This window comes from Bubalus bubalis, chromosome 10 (genome assembly GCF_019923935.1).
Source record: "Bubalus bubalis isolate 160015118507 breed Murrah chromosome 10, NDDB_SH_1, whole genome shotgun sequence".
Classification (NCBI taxonomy): domain Eukaryota; kingdom Metazoa; phylum Chordata; class Mammalia; order Artiodactyla; family Bovidae; genus Bubalus; species Bubalus bubalis.
The window spans coordinates 8312071-8327579 of NC_059166.1; positions in this window are offsets into that span (position 1 = coordinate 8312071).

Here is a 15509-nt window from a genome sequence, read left to right on the forward strand (position 1 = left end):
GAGATTAAAAGACAGTTGCTCCTTGGAAGAAAAGCTATGACAAACCCAGATAGTGTATTAAAAGCAGAGACATTACTTTGCCAACAAAGGTCCATCTAGTCAAAGCTATGGTTTTTCCAGTAGTCACATATGGATATGAGAGTTAGACCATAAAAAAGGGCTGAGTGCCAAAGAACTGGTGCTCTTGAATTGTGGGGCTGGAAAAGACTCTTGAGAGTTCCTTGTACAGCGAGGAGATCAAAACAGTCAATCCTAAAGGAAATCAGTCCTGAATATTCATTGGAAGGACTGATGCTGAAGCCCCAATTCTTTCGTCACCTGATGCAAAGAACTGACTCATTTGAAAAGACCCGGATGCTGGGAAAGACTGAAGGCAAGAGGAGAAGGGGGCAGCAGAGGATGAGATGGTTAGATAGCATCACTGACTCAGTGGACATGAGTTTGAGCAAACTCTGACAGATAGTGGAGGACAGTGAAGCCTGGCATGCTGCAGTCCATGGGGTCGCAAAGAACTGGACATGACTTACCAACTGAACAACAACAAAATTTCCTTCTTTCAAACACTTAACACATAATTTATCTATGTTTGATGATCTTGCTCTCTGAAGTCCTGTGTGGGGACCCAAAATTTATTTCTGTTAACTCATGTTCATGGTAATTTTTCCTTTGCAAATTTGATCTTGGGTTGTGAGCTTGAATTTGTTTGATCTTTATACTGGGGAATGCTGAGAGCCCAAACTGGGGATTTCCCTCCAGAGAAGACTTTGCATTTGGTTCCACTAGGATTTGGCATACTGCAATGCCTTCAGGTGGTCAAACTTAATGCAGGAATCTCAAAGTCATCTTTTCACCTAGCAGCAGGTACAAGTCTCAGACTTTTATTGATGAGTGGGATCATCATTTGCTTTCACATCAATTGCACCTGATGCCTCTGTTTGGAACTTGTGACTCCTTGCTCTGATTTCAGCTCAATAACTTAAAAAAAAATGTGTCCTTGGAGATTTAACTTACTTCCTGGAGCCCAGACACATAAAAAATAGTATAAAGTCCATTTTATCTAGGATCTCACTTTGTAGAGGGAGAGAAGTCTGAGCACTGTGGGGGAGCCCCACATCTTATTCTCTCCAGGACTGTTTCCCTGGATAACTCAGCTTCATTGAGCCCATAGAATCAGTTTCTCTCCTTTGCCATATTTTTAGCATCAGTCTTGAACTATCATTATACGCTGATGATGTATAAATGGATACTGTAGTTGAAGAAAGGCTCTTTCAAAAAGGCTATTCTATTAAACTGCTCTGTAAATGTCACAGAGTAAGACTTGAAAAGCTTTCAAGTGCCTTGAAATAGTATGTAGAGCTTGGTCCATTTTTTGTGCCCACTTCCTTCTAGGGCAGATTTTAGCCTTTCCTGAGGCCATACTTTTTTTAACTCCAAAATATTCCATGTTGGGACTATCTATAGAAAGTTAACTTTGAGAATTAGATTTCTAACTTGCTAGTCTAGCAAGAGAAGTCCTGTGCAAGCATAAAAGCAGTGAGAAAGGTGTGACCAATCTGTTCTTTAAAAACCTTGTAATAAAAGTAATCAGTCTCTTCCTAGAATTTTTGTCTGATCCTCTGAAGTGCAAGGAGATCCAACCAGTCCATCCTAAGGGAGATCAGTCCTGGGTGCTCATTGGAAGGACTGATGTTGAAGCTGAAACTCCAATACTTTGGCCACCTGATGTGAAGAGCTGACTCATCTGAAAAGACCCTAATGCTGGGAAAGATTGAGGGCAGGAGAAGAAGGGGACGACAGAGAATGAGATGGTTGGATGGCATCACCGGCTCAATGGACATGGGTTTGGGTGGACTCCGGGAGTTGGTGATGGACAGGAAGGCCTGGCGTGCTGCAGTTCATGGGGTCACAAAGAGTTGGACACGACTGAGCAACTGAACTGAACTGAAGTGTTAAGAGCAGGCCAGGGGGAGCAGATTATTGGTTGTGATGCCTGGTGTTAATAAAAAACCATTGAATGAATGTTGACGTATGGCAGAAACCAACATATTTGGGTTGCACAGCCAACTCAGAGTTAAGGTCTAAAGGTAGGGGCAGGGTCCTCTTCTGTCCCCATGTCCTGAAGCTTTGTTTCATTTTGCACCACTTTATTTTGGCTTTCATGTCCTATAAATGTAACTTATTTGCTGAAGAAAGAATTCAAAGTATTTAGTCATAATTTCCTTTTCACAGGGGATAGGTGAAGTAATGCATTTTCTGGGAAAAAAAAAAAGATGTGCTGGCATGACCTGTGTTGAATTCTGTTGAAAACATGGAGTACTCAGAAATGGTCCTCTCTGAATGTTCCCCTTTGGGATAAAAAAGAAAGAGTTAAGTTACAAAATTCTGTTTTTCTCTAAAATTAAAAGAGTCTTCAGATTTACTTGGCAACAGTATATACAAACTGGGCTATCCTCTGGAGAAGATGAGAACATTGATTTCTGTTCATCTTCTCAAGAAAAACAGAAGTTTTGTGACAAAGTGGTCACGTGACTAAACATTGCGGACATATGTATCTTCAGGGTAGTCTTCTTACGGCCACGGTGTTCTACACGGTGCACCTGACATAATGAGGGGACTAGCCCCAGTTGTTCTGAAAATCTGTAATATCTTGTCAGCTCTCAGTCTTGTACATGCTCATTATCTTCAGTTGAAAGGGATTAAAGTGAAGAGCTATACTGAAACTGGAGAGGAAGACCAGCGTCCTTTTTCAAAAATCTGAATTAGACATGGAAACAACCCAAAGGTCCATCAACAGATGAATGGCTAAAGAAAACATGCCGCACACACAATGGGAAGCTGCTCAGCCATCCTGCCATTTGTGACAACGCTGATGAACCTGGAGATTGTTTTAAGTGAACTATGCCAGATTCAGAAGGACAGATACTGCATGCTTTCACTTACATGTGTGTGAAAGTCACTCAGTCGTGTCTGACTCTTGGCGACCCCCATGGGCTATATGGTCCATGGGATGCTCCTGGCCAGAATTACTGGAGTGGATAGCCAGCTGTTCCCATCTCCAAGGGATCTTCCCAACCCAGAGATCGAACCCAGGTCTCCCACATTGCATGCAGATTCTTTACCAGCTGAGCCACCAGGAAAGCAGGATTCCACTTTATGAGGAATCTAAAATAGTCAAACACATAAAAGCAGCGAGTAGAATGGAGGTGGCCGGGGGGCTGCGGAAGATGGGCAGTTGTTGTTCAATGGATACAAAGCTTTGGTTATTCTCAAGGAAAGAGTTCTAGAGATCTACCGGACAACACAGTGCTCGTAATTAACGATACAGGACCGTGTGCTTCAAAACTTGTTAAGAGAGGAAATCTCATGTTTGAGACCCCGGTTCCATTCCTGGGTCGGGAAGACCCGCTGGAGAAGGGATAGGCTACCCACTCAAGCATCCTCAGGCTTCTCTTGTAGCTCAGCTGGTAAAGAATCCGCCTGCAGTGCGGGAAACTTGGGTTTGATCCCTGAGTTGGGAAGGTCCCCTGGAGAAGGGAAAGGCTGCCCGCTCCTGAATTCTGGCCTGGAGAATCCAGGGACTATACAGCCCATGGGGTGGCAAAGAGTCCGACTCGACTTTCACTTTCACTTTAGTGTTCTTACTACAAACAAAAACCAAAACCACAAAGGGCCACAAGGAAGCTTTGGGAGGTAATGGACATGTTTATCACCTTGATTGTGGTGATTATATCCTGGGTGTATATGCATGTCTCAAGCTCATCAAATTGGATCAATTTAACATGTGCAATTTTCTTTTTGTATCAGTTAAATCTCAATAAAATTCCAGTATTCTTGCCAGGAGAATCCCATAAACAGAGGAGTCTGGTGGGCTACAGCCCACAGGGTTGCAAAGAGCCGGACATGACTGAGAGTCAGAGCACAAACCTCAATAAAACTGTTAAAAAAGGGGGAAAAAAACTAAATTGTAGATGTTGTAAAGAAGAAAAGAATTTAGCTCTTACAGTTAATTGCTTTGTGAGAGTTAAATGATGGGATAATAACTGATTAGTTTAGAATGGAAGCAATTTTCTGCATTTTGTTTAAAGCCATGTGACTTCACATGATTTATATGAAATGATTTTAAAAATCTTCATTTCTCTTTCTTTCTAAAACTGATGCTCCTGGACTGAATTATTGCTGTTTTTTATTAAAGTTTTTCATTGTATATATACAATACATGCGATTTTATTGTTTGCATGTGTTTTATTTTTGTATTTATTCTATGTATAATCTACGTAAAGTCTCAAACAAAACTTTGGACTTTTTCTGAGCCAGTTCATCTTCTCTTGTAGACCCATCACTTTGTTGGGTTGGTCTGCTTGGAAATTCTCAAGTCACGTTTAGAAAATCAGCCTATGCTTTTTCTCTTGTTCCCATTATGCTCACTTGGCAACTGGTGCTCTGTTGAGTACTTTGTAGACCTTCTGTTTTGCAGAGATCTGAATGGAAAAGACTGAGCGCAAATGATGAGTGGAGCTGGCTGTGGCCCAGTCTAAAACACGCTCTGATGCAACACAAATGTTTGAGTTACTTTTTTAGGAGTGAATTTGAAAAATTTTAGTCAGCCATACTGAGGCCTTTCATCAATTCTTTGCCACTATTTCTTCAGATATTGCTTCAGCCTCTTTTTCGTCTCATTCCAATCACATGTATGTAAGACATTTTCACCTGTCTCATATAATTTGTACTTTTTGTTGTATCTCTCATTCTTTTTTTTTTTCCCCTCTCTCTGATACATACTGGATGTTTTCCACTGAGTTGTCTTAGATAGCATATTGAAAAGCAGAGATATTACTTTGCCAACAAAGGTCCATCTAGTCAAGGCTATGGTTTTTCCAGTGGTCATGTATGGATGTGAGAGTTGGACTGTGAAGAAAGCTGAGCGCCGAAGAATTGATGCTTTTGAACTGTGGTGTTGAAGACTCTTGAGAGTCCCTTGGACTGCAAGGAGATCCAACCAGTCCATTCTGAAGGAGATCAGTCCTGGGTGTTCAATGGAAGGAATGATGCTAAAGCTGAAACTCCAATACTTTGGCCACCTCATGCGAAGAGTTGACTCATTGGAAAAGACTCTGATGCTGGCAGGGACTGGGGGCAGGAGGAAAAGGGGACGACAGAGGATGAGATGGCTGGATGGCATCACGGACTCAATGGACATGAGTTTGGGTAAACTCTGGGAGTTGGTGATGGACAGGGAGGCCTGGTGTGCTGCGATTTATGGGGTTGCAAAGAGTCGGACACGACTGAGTGACTGAACTGAACTGAACTGTCTTCCAGTTTACAAATCCCCTTCTTCTTCTGGGTTTAATCTAACATTAAAACCATCTATACATCATGTGAAATGCCAAGCTGGATGAATCACAAGCTGGAATCAAGATTTCCAGGAGAAATATCAACTACCTCAGATATGCAGATGATGCCACACTAATGCAGAAAGGGAAGAGGAACTAGAGAGCCTCTTGATGAGGGTGAAAGAGGAGTGAAGAAGCTGCTTTAAAACTCAACATTCAAAAAAGAGTAAGATCATAGCACCTGGTCCCGTCACTGCATGGCAAATAGAAGGGGAAAAAATGGAAGCAGTGACAGATTTTATTTTCTTGGACTTGAAAATCACTGCAGACGGTGACTGCAGCCATGAAATTAAAACACACTTGCTCCTTGGAAGGAAAGCTATGACCAACCTAGACAGCATATTATAAAACAAAGTGATCAGTTTTCCAGCAAAGGTCCCTATAGTCAAAGCTATAGTGTTTTCAGTAGTCATGTACGGATGTGAGAGTTGGACAATAATTCTTCTGAGAGCAGAAGAATTTTTGCTTTTGAACTGTGGTGCTGGAGGAGACACTTGAGATTCCTTGGACTGGGAAGAGATCAAACCAGTCTGCAAGGAGGTCAAACCAGTCCATCCTAAAGGAAATCAGTCCTGAATATTCATTGGAAGGACTGATGCTGAAGCTGAAGCTCCAGTGCTTTGGCCACCTGATGCTAAGAGCCAACTCGTGGAAAAGACCTTGATGCTGGGAAAGATTGGAGGCAAAAGGAGAAAGGGGCAGCTGCCGGGAGCCGGCATATTGCATATTGAGTGAGGATCTGGAATAGCTCAACTGGAATTCTATCACTGCCGGGGGCCAGCGTGAGGCACTCCGCCCGTGGCAAAGGTCGTGAGGAAGGAGGCTAGGCATACGCAAAGGCGGGATCGAGCCTCAGGAGTCCCCCTGGAAATTCTCGAGCATCTACCCCCAAAACCAGAGTCTGCCTACTTTCTGCTTTGTGGTCTCACCTACACCTCTGACTTTACGGGGGGCTGTCCCCCACTACCTCTCTCTGAAAAAAGAGTTAGCTTACAGCTCCAGTTAATAATTCCTGGGTGTGACAGTGTTTCAACCTACAAACTCCTTTGGAAGTCCTCTAGCCTGCCTGAATAGGTTTTTCCGGCCACATGTGATTGTTCAGAGCCTCCCAACTGTGAGAGGCAGGAGATGTTCTAAACTGTCTAAACACAGATTCTTTTGAGTAGTTAAAAGATTGATTAGAAATTGTATTGGTGAAGGCTTTTTCACTTATTGAGCCAATGTTTGCTGCTAAGTCTCCATACTCCTTACCTACTGTGTCCTTGGCAGTGTGTTGATTGATATAATGGGTGTATAGAAATGTAAAATGCAGCTTTGTCCAATGCTTTTTTGGAGGCTGGTGCCTGACTTTGGAATAATCACCTTTAGAGAAAAATAAGTTTCTTAAAATGTTAACAGGCCTCCGGGCCAGAAGATGATGTCAATCACCTGAACTTTTGCATATGGTAAGTTTGAAAGCCTGGCTTCGATTAGGACCAGGAACTGCTGTCCTTGCATGACTTCACCCCTTCCCCCATTATCCTCTATGCACAATTTAAGGTATAAAAACTACTTTGGAAAATAAAGTGTGGGCCTTGTTCACTGAAACTTGGTCTCCCCATGTCTCTCTCTCTCTCAAATTCTGGCTGAGTCTCCATCTGGAGCGCGGAACCCACCATGCTTGCTAATTATGCCTGGGCTTCTAAGATCCGACCGGGGAGGCCTCAGTGTCTCCTCTCCTTGGGAAGAATGGAAGGACACCTGCGGCCTATGTAAGTGGTGCAAACTTCTTGTCTTGAAGTTTTATTGGTCTCCCGTGTAAACCAAGCTACTCAGCCTCTTTTCTCCACTGAATTTTCCTACTGAGCTATCCTCATTCTATTACTCTTTATATCCTTAATTAACGTTTAATTGAGCAGTTGTTTCCTGACCCTCGCCTACGCCGTCTCTCCTTCGAATACCCTGGATCAGCTGGGGCTGGACCCCGGCAGGCAGCAAAGGATGAGATGGTTAGATAGCATCACTGATTCAATGGACATTAATTTGAGCAAACTCCAGGACATCGTAAAGGACAGAGGAGCCTGACATTTTGCAGTCCGTGGGGTCACAAAGAATCGGACACAACTTAGCAACTAAACAATAGTTGAGCTCTTAATTTCAGCTCTTATATTTCAGTTCTAGAATATCCATTTGATTTTTAAAATAGATTTTACTTCTCTGGTGAAATTTTTTATCCTGTCATCTATTTACTGAACTTACTATTCACAATTATCTTAACTTTCATATCTGATAACCCCAATATCTGGATCTCCTGTGGGACTTTTTCTATAATTTTTTTAAAAGCTATTTGGACTTCTTTCCTAGTATTCCTGGTAATAGTTATTGAATGCCAGGCAATGTATATGGAGAATTACAGGTGCTCTGGGGATGTCTTTCTCCAGAGAGATATTTTTGCTTCTGGAAAGCAGCTAGAATAGGGGCAGGTCATCTAAATCCTGTCTTGGATTGAGCTGACTAGAATCTGGTTTCAGTTCTCAGGAGGGTTGGTCTATTCATGATTCACTCATATCCTAATATAGTAGTTCAGTTCAGGCATCCCAGCCAAAAGCCTGGATACGCCCTTGACCTCCAGTTTTTATCTCCATGGCACCCTGAGACCACTTACAGCTCTGCATACCTTCTCAGTCTTGTGGGCACGGCCGTGTGTGCGCATACTAAGGTGCTTCAGAAGTGTCCGACTCTTTGCGACCTTATGGACTGCAGCCCACCAGGTTCCTCTGTCCATGGGATTCTCCAGGCAAGAATACTGGAGTGGGTTGCCATGCCCTCCTCCAGGGGATCTTCCTGACCCAGGGATCAAACCTGCATCTCTTATGTCTCCTGCATTGGCAGGCGGTTTCTTTACCACTAGCACCATCTGGGAAGGCTGGGCACTGCTTACAAATCAGTAAATGACAGGGAAAAAGCATGGCAAATATCAGACACACTTCTCTGTGCATCCCTATTTGCTGGGTTCCTGGCCCTGCAGGTGCTACATGCCTGATGACCCTGGATTCTAATTTTTAACTCTCCAGTGTTTGAGACTGTCACAAGGTCACTTCTCATTTACTTTGCCACTTTCTCCTTGGATTTTCAGACTTTGAAAAATTGATTATAAATTAGCAATTTCATTAGAAGAAGAGTGGTGTATGATGTCAGACTCATCAGTACGTTTTCTTTCTCTCCAGGATTTTAGACCCTCAGGTCCTGCTACTTTGGCAGCTCCCAATGCCTTTGAACAGATACTTTCAATATTTTAGCCAGTTATCTAGTGATAACTGATGGAAAGTTTTGTCTGTTACAAGTCAGTTCATCAAAATGAGAATCTTGTCCTCATTCATTCGTATTATGTACTTACTATGAGACTTTACTTCCATTAAGGATATAAAGATGAGAAACAAAATCTTTGCCTACTAAGAACTACCATCTCCTTCAAACCAGAAAAAAGATAATAGCGATACAGTGGGAATAAGTAAATATCATAGACTAGAAGTTAATTAAGTACATAGCGTACAATGACAGCATAGAGAGAGAGGGTGTGGTTCTAAGACTTGGGTGGGAGAGTGATTCATGAAAGAGTTGGTGCTGGAATTGAGCTTTGAATGAGAATTAGGGCATTAATCACTGAAGAATTGATGCTTTTGAACTGTGGTATTGGAGAAGACTCTTGAGAGTCCCTTGGACTGCAAGGAGACACAACCAGTCCATCCTAAAGGAGATCAGTCCTGGGTGTTCATTGGTAGGACTGATGTTGAAGCTGAAACTCCAGTACTTTGGCCACCTGATGCAAAGAGCTGACTCATTGGAAAAGACCCTGATGTTGGGAAAGATTGAGGGCAGGAGGAGAAGGGGACGACAGAGGATGGGACAGGTGGATGGCATCACCGACTCAGTAAACTTGAGTTTATTGGTAAACTCTGGGAGTTGGTGATGGACAGGGAGCCCTGGCTTGCTGCAGTTCATGGGGTCACAAAGAGTTGGACATGACTGAGTGAACTGATATAAAGGGGGTGACTGTGAGGTTCTGCTACAAATTATAACTGGAATGAATTTGAGAATCACCTGAGTTCTCTGCTTAGCTGGTCTGTCTGTCTTCTTGGTTGAAATGCTCGTTTTCATCTCTGTGTGAACATCCCATTACTGGAGAATTACAGAAATATGCTTTTGGTCAATGATGGATTAATCTGTTTTTGCAATGCCTGTGCTGGGTTAAGAACATACACACTTCTACAAATACTCAGGGCAACTGAAGATGTAAACCTGGGCCTTGACCCCTGACCTTCTTCTACCTGAATTACTCCATCTTTTAGGTTCCCATTTCCATCAATGATTCTGCATTTCTGATTTCTCAGGTTGGAAAGCTTTGAGTCATCTTTCATTTGCCTTCATTCTCAAAATCTATTGTTTTACAAAGATTTCTTTACATAAGTTTCTCTGATTTCTCCTCTTGGGCTCCAGTCATCACTCTTGGGTAAATGAATATGCTATCTTTCTTTGAAGTCTCTCTGACTCCAGTTTCTCCAGTCTATTTGTAAACTCTTTACAGATTAATCTCCCAAACTAGAGTTCTCATTATGCTATTTTTCTGACTCCAAACCTGTGTTGGCTCCTTATTGCCTCTCATATAAACTCTACTCCTTTGTTGACTATTGAGGAAGCACCATAGTCTGGTTAATTCTATTTACATAACCTTTTCTCTATTATTCGTAAACCTGGAATTTCTGTTCTAAGCTGGGAAAACCAAAATATGGTTACTTAAACAGACTTTAGATAATCTATAGTAAGCACCCAGCCCAAGAGGCAAAACAAAAAAATAGAACAAACCCTGATTTGCATTGTTTTTTCATTTTCCTCCAAGTGGAAGCCTTAATGATTTGAAAGAACATCTTCAATAGATGCAGTTTCTGTCTAGAGCTAGGGATTTCTGATGGCTTCCTGCATTTCCTCTTTGTGGCTTCCTTTTGTGATTAGATAGTGACGTAACTACAGATATGATTCTTTGCCTTTCTTCTATTTGCTTCTAAGAGTTAATTTCTTTGATGAGTGTATGCTGGGTTTTGGTAAAAGAATAGATTTAGGTTTCATATTTATTTCTAAGAGTTTGCGTGTATAAGTGTCCACTGAAGGTTGTCAGATTGCAAACTGGAAGGTACTATCCTTTTCAAGACCCCTAACAAGAGGTGTTTGAAAAGAAACAGAAAACTCTCCCCTTTCTACCTCTCTTGATAAATGTCCTAACTATTGTGTATCCTGTGTGTGTGTTAGTCACTCAGTTGACTCTTTGCAACCTCATGGACTGTAGCCCACCAGGCTCCTATGTCCAGGGGATTTCCCAAGCAAGAATACTGGAGTGGGTAGCCATTCCCTTCTCCAGGGAATCTTCCTGACCCAGGGATCAAACCCAGATTTCTTGCATTGCAGGTGGATTCTTTACCATCTGAGTCACCTGGGAAGCTGTTGTGGATTCTAACAACTTGTATTATGTTGTTGCAATGGTTAGAGCAGAGAAAAACTTGGAGGAGATTGCAATGTAAGTTCAGATTTCCACCTATGTGAAAAGTCAGATTGCCTGGTTTCATTATGTAAATAAGCAAAATGATACGTTATTTCCAGTATTCTATGAGTCAGATTTAACTATATTTTTTATTCTATTATGTACCCCAGGGATGCCAAGTCTACTCAACAGACTTTTAGGGAATGGGAGTCCTGGGAGCATGAAGACCCCAAACCAGTTCCCTTGTCATCTCCGTGAATGTTGTCTACTGAGTCACTGTCCCTGCCTCCCTCATGCCTTCCTCACAGCCCATCCAACTCCTGCCTCTTCTTGAAGACCAATTTTGATCCAGCTTTTCCATAAAATCTTCTCAACCTTTTCACTGACTAATTGCATATGTGTTCAGTCATGTCTGACTCTTTGCGATCCCATGAAATTCTCCAGGCACGAATACTAGAGTGTGTAGACGTTTCCTCCTCAAGGGGATCTTCCCGACCCAGGGATCAAACCTGCAGTCTCCTGCTTTGCAGGCAGATTCTGTACCATCTGAGCCACCAGGGACACCCTAAAGCACAGGGTATTATTTCACCTCGCTGGCCACTTAGAGTAAGGTGCGGCCACGTAACTCACTTTGGTTGATGAGATGTGAGTGGACTAGACACGTAGCATTTCTGGGTGGAAGCAGTAAGAGACTTCTCCCTCGAGCATTACCAGCAGCAACTGGAGAGGGCAGCGCTCTTAGCCTAGGCCAATGAGTGACTGTTGCAAGTGGTGCCCCCTGCTGGCCTTTATACTTGGAATCTGAGCTAGAAATGAACTTTTGTTTAAGCCCCCTAGGGCTTCCCTTGTGTCTCAGCTCATAAAGATCTGCCTGCAATGCAGGAGACCTGGGTTCGATCCCTGGGTTGGGAAGATCCCCTGAAGAAGGGAGAGGCTACCCACTTTAGTATTCTGGCCTGGAGAATTCAGTCCATGGGGTCACAAAGAGTCGGACATTTTCACTTTCACACTTTAAGCCCCTAAGGTTGTTGGGTCTTTTGCATCTGCAGCATAACGTAGAGCCTACCCTGACTGATCCAGGTTACTTCCCATCCCTCACTGTGCAGGAACTAAAATTTCTATACTTTGAAATTGAATGCTGAGAGGGCCAAAGGACGAACTTACTTCTGCTGTAGATTGATTTCTTCTTGTTAGGCATTCAGATTTTCTTTGGAGGTTCTGGAATTACTGATGGATAATAAGCTTGAATGTCATGGAATGATAGGATTCTGTGTAAACCTTCCTTTCTTCTAAATGAAGGCCCTGGAGGAATCATTGTTCCAAGAGACTCCCTCTAATATGGCTAATAATTAATGTCAGGGATCTTAGTTAAAGGAAAGACTGGTGCGAGGAAAGTTTGTGAGATCACTGCACTATAAATTTCCCCAAAGCTTATCATCAGCGTAGATCACAGGGGAAAGATCCACAAATATTTGTATAGGTGGTTAGAAAACACAGACTGGTCTAATGAGCTGTGATGTTTCTCTGGACTTGGACACATTTTTGGCTCCGGTTGTCATGGCGCCCCTCCAGGACCTAACTCTCAGTTGATCAGCTTTCCCTGGATACCAGATGCTTCAGCTCCGGTCCAGGCCTCCGGGGAACAGACCCTGGTGCTTCCTGTGGAGTCACAGCTGCCCTTTCATTCGGAGAGATTAGGACTTGCTGGTGAATTTGGTAGCTGAATTGCTTAATTTCCTTTTTGGAAAGGCTGGGTAAATCTCTTCTTTGGGTTAAGTTATAGCTCCCCTGAGTCTCAATTAATGCCCTTGGCTTTCTGACATGTTTTGTGGTTGAGTTCTGTCCTAGGAGCTACTGGGTTAGTACCCAGGCTGTTATATCCATCACTGCTATAAAAATGCTGCCGTCTATGAAGGTGTCACAGGAACACGTTGCTATGGTGAGTGTTCCACATGCTGGGAAACTCTACTCTGTCGTCACTTCTGACAGTGTGATCCCCTCCAAGGGATGTGCTCATTCCCACTGTTAAAGCCATGGTTGAGATCTCAGTCTCATCAAGCCCGGACAATCATTCAAGCTCCTTGGCCAGTCGTCTTGCCGCCACTGGGTTCTTTCCTCTTTCTTCTCTGGAAGCTCACACAGACTGTGCCAGACAGAGCTCCTTTTAAGGATACCTACCTTTAGAAGGGGGGACGTCCAAAATCTAAGGGCCGAAAACCGGCTATGTCTCAGGATTAACTGGAACACAGAGACTTAGAAGCCACCAAGAATCTCTCTTGCTCCTTTCTGCTCATCATGCATCATTCTTCTCTGCTCATCGAGCCAGGGTACCAGCATCCACATTGTAGGAACTGTGGCCACCCAGCACCAAGAGTCTACATCTAAGAGCTGTTATGCCAGGAGAAGGGTGGGTCATAGAAAACATTACTGCCCATGGAAATCCTGTGGATGGAAATGCATGGTAGGAAAAGCTTCCCAGTGGAAGGGGGCTGCTTGTTTGACAAACAACAGGTGCCTTTAACCTGAAGGAAGGATCTTCCTTCAGCACCTCCCACACCTGCTGCACCTGAGTCACCAGCCCTCATGCCTATCTGCATCTCTGAGTTTTACGGATATTGTTGGTTCACCATCTTGAAATACCCCTGCTCTATGGGAAGCTGTCTTCCTTTTTGCCTACAAAACTCACTTTCTCTGCACAGATATTTTCAATGAATCCTACTGTACCCAGACACCCTTTTCGCTCTTGCTTGCTGTGGGGTTGGTTGGGCAGATTAATAAGTGGATCAAATCTAAGTGTCCACTGTGCCCTCACATTTGCTGGTGATCTCTGTGCCAAGGAATGGAAGCCCCAGGAGGACCCAAGGGGGTTCAGGTGCCTAAAATCTCTACTCTGCAGAGTTGATTTTGGTTTAAAAACTACCCCCTTTGTGTTCTAACAAACAGAACTGGACCAAACTTATCCATAACCACTCACACGAAGTCCATGTGGCCCAGCAGACTTTACCAGCATGGTGGGAGCAGAGACTGAAGGGGTGGGGCTGCCTCTCAGCAACACACACGACTCAAAAGGCAAAGAATTCTCTGGTGCTAACCAGCCTCTGTGGCTCCACCATCGACCCTGGCCCGGCAAGCATCTTGTTGGTGCTTTTCTACTGCTCTTCCCTCTTGCCATCTTCACTCATCCCTTCCCCTTCTCGGAAGCAAAACTGATTGGTTGTCCCTTTTCAGGCCATCTTGCTGCTCTCCAGGTGAAACTGAAGCTGAGGACAGAAGCTGTATCCAGGTTACTTGGGGAAGTGGTGGCTGGCTGCCCAGTGCCCAGCTTCTGGGAGCTGCTTTCTGCTCAGGTGCTAATTCCTGGTCCAATAGGCTGTGACCAGGAAGCAGAGCTGATCTTTTGTATAAAACCAGAGCATGGAGGACTTCCCTGGTGGTGGTCCAGTGGTTAAGAATCCACCTGGCACTGCAGGGGACACGGGTTCGATCCCTAGTCTGGGGCTATTCCACATGCCACGGGGCAATGAAGCCCTAATGCCAAAACTATTGAGCCTGCGTACTGCAACTACTTAGCTCACACAGCTAGAGCCAGTGCTCTGCAACAAGAGAAGCCACCACAATGAGAACCCCGTGCACCGCAAAGAGGAGTAGCCCCCACTGGCTGCAGCCAGAGAAAGCCCGTGTGCAGCAACAAAGACCAAATGCAGCAAAAAGAAAGAAAGAAAGAAAGCAAAAAAACCCACAGAGCACGGGGCACTGCTGCTTATTCAGGGCAGGGCAGGTGGGGACCATGCTTCCAGAACAGAGCTGCTTCTGGAGACGGGGGTGGACTCCTCCCGCGGTGGGCAGGCGACTCAGGGCAGAGGATGGATGAAGGAAGCAGCATGTGGACAGGGATGAGTATTTAATTTTTGTTTTCTTTACTTGCAGACAACCTTGAGGGATGTTCCCCAGTGAGATACAGGGTCTTCACAACACAGCAGAGCTAAGTATCAATTTTTGGAGAGGGACTATGGTGACTCTCCCAGGGGAGGAGTCCCAGGCTGAGCCAGATGGGCCAGGGAGAGGGTGGGCCAGGGTAGGAGGCTAAGAGAGCTGACCCACGGACCCAGTGCACAGGTGGATTGGAGGAGCTGCGGAACCGGGTGGATAGAAGAGCTTCAGGTGCAAGCCCAGGAGGATATGGAAAGAAAAAAAGGGGGTTAGAACTGAGGAGACAGACAGCGCTGATGAATGCCAGCAGCTTGGCTCAGGGAGGCTGGGTAAGGTGACAAGCATGGCAGCGGAAGAAAGGGCCCAGGCGACTCTGTCTACAGAGGCAAGTGGAATGACGGTCAAGGCCAAGGTTCTCCCGGAAGGTCAAAGGGTGGGAACCAGGCTGGAGCCCAGCCAGGAAAAGACCCTCCTCCTGTCCTCAAAAGACCTTGAAGACCGAGAGAAAATGCAGGACTGGAGGGGAGAGGAGGGAGAGAACTAGGGACCCAGGACCCAAGATGAGCGCTCCCTAGGTGTCTGCTCAGAAAGCAGCATGGAGGTGGGGCAGGGATTGCAAGGGGCTTGTTTTGCTCTCAGCACAGTGCCTGGCACGTGGTAGGTGCTCAGCGCACCTC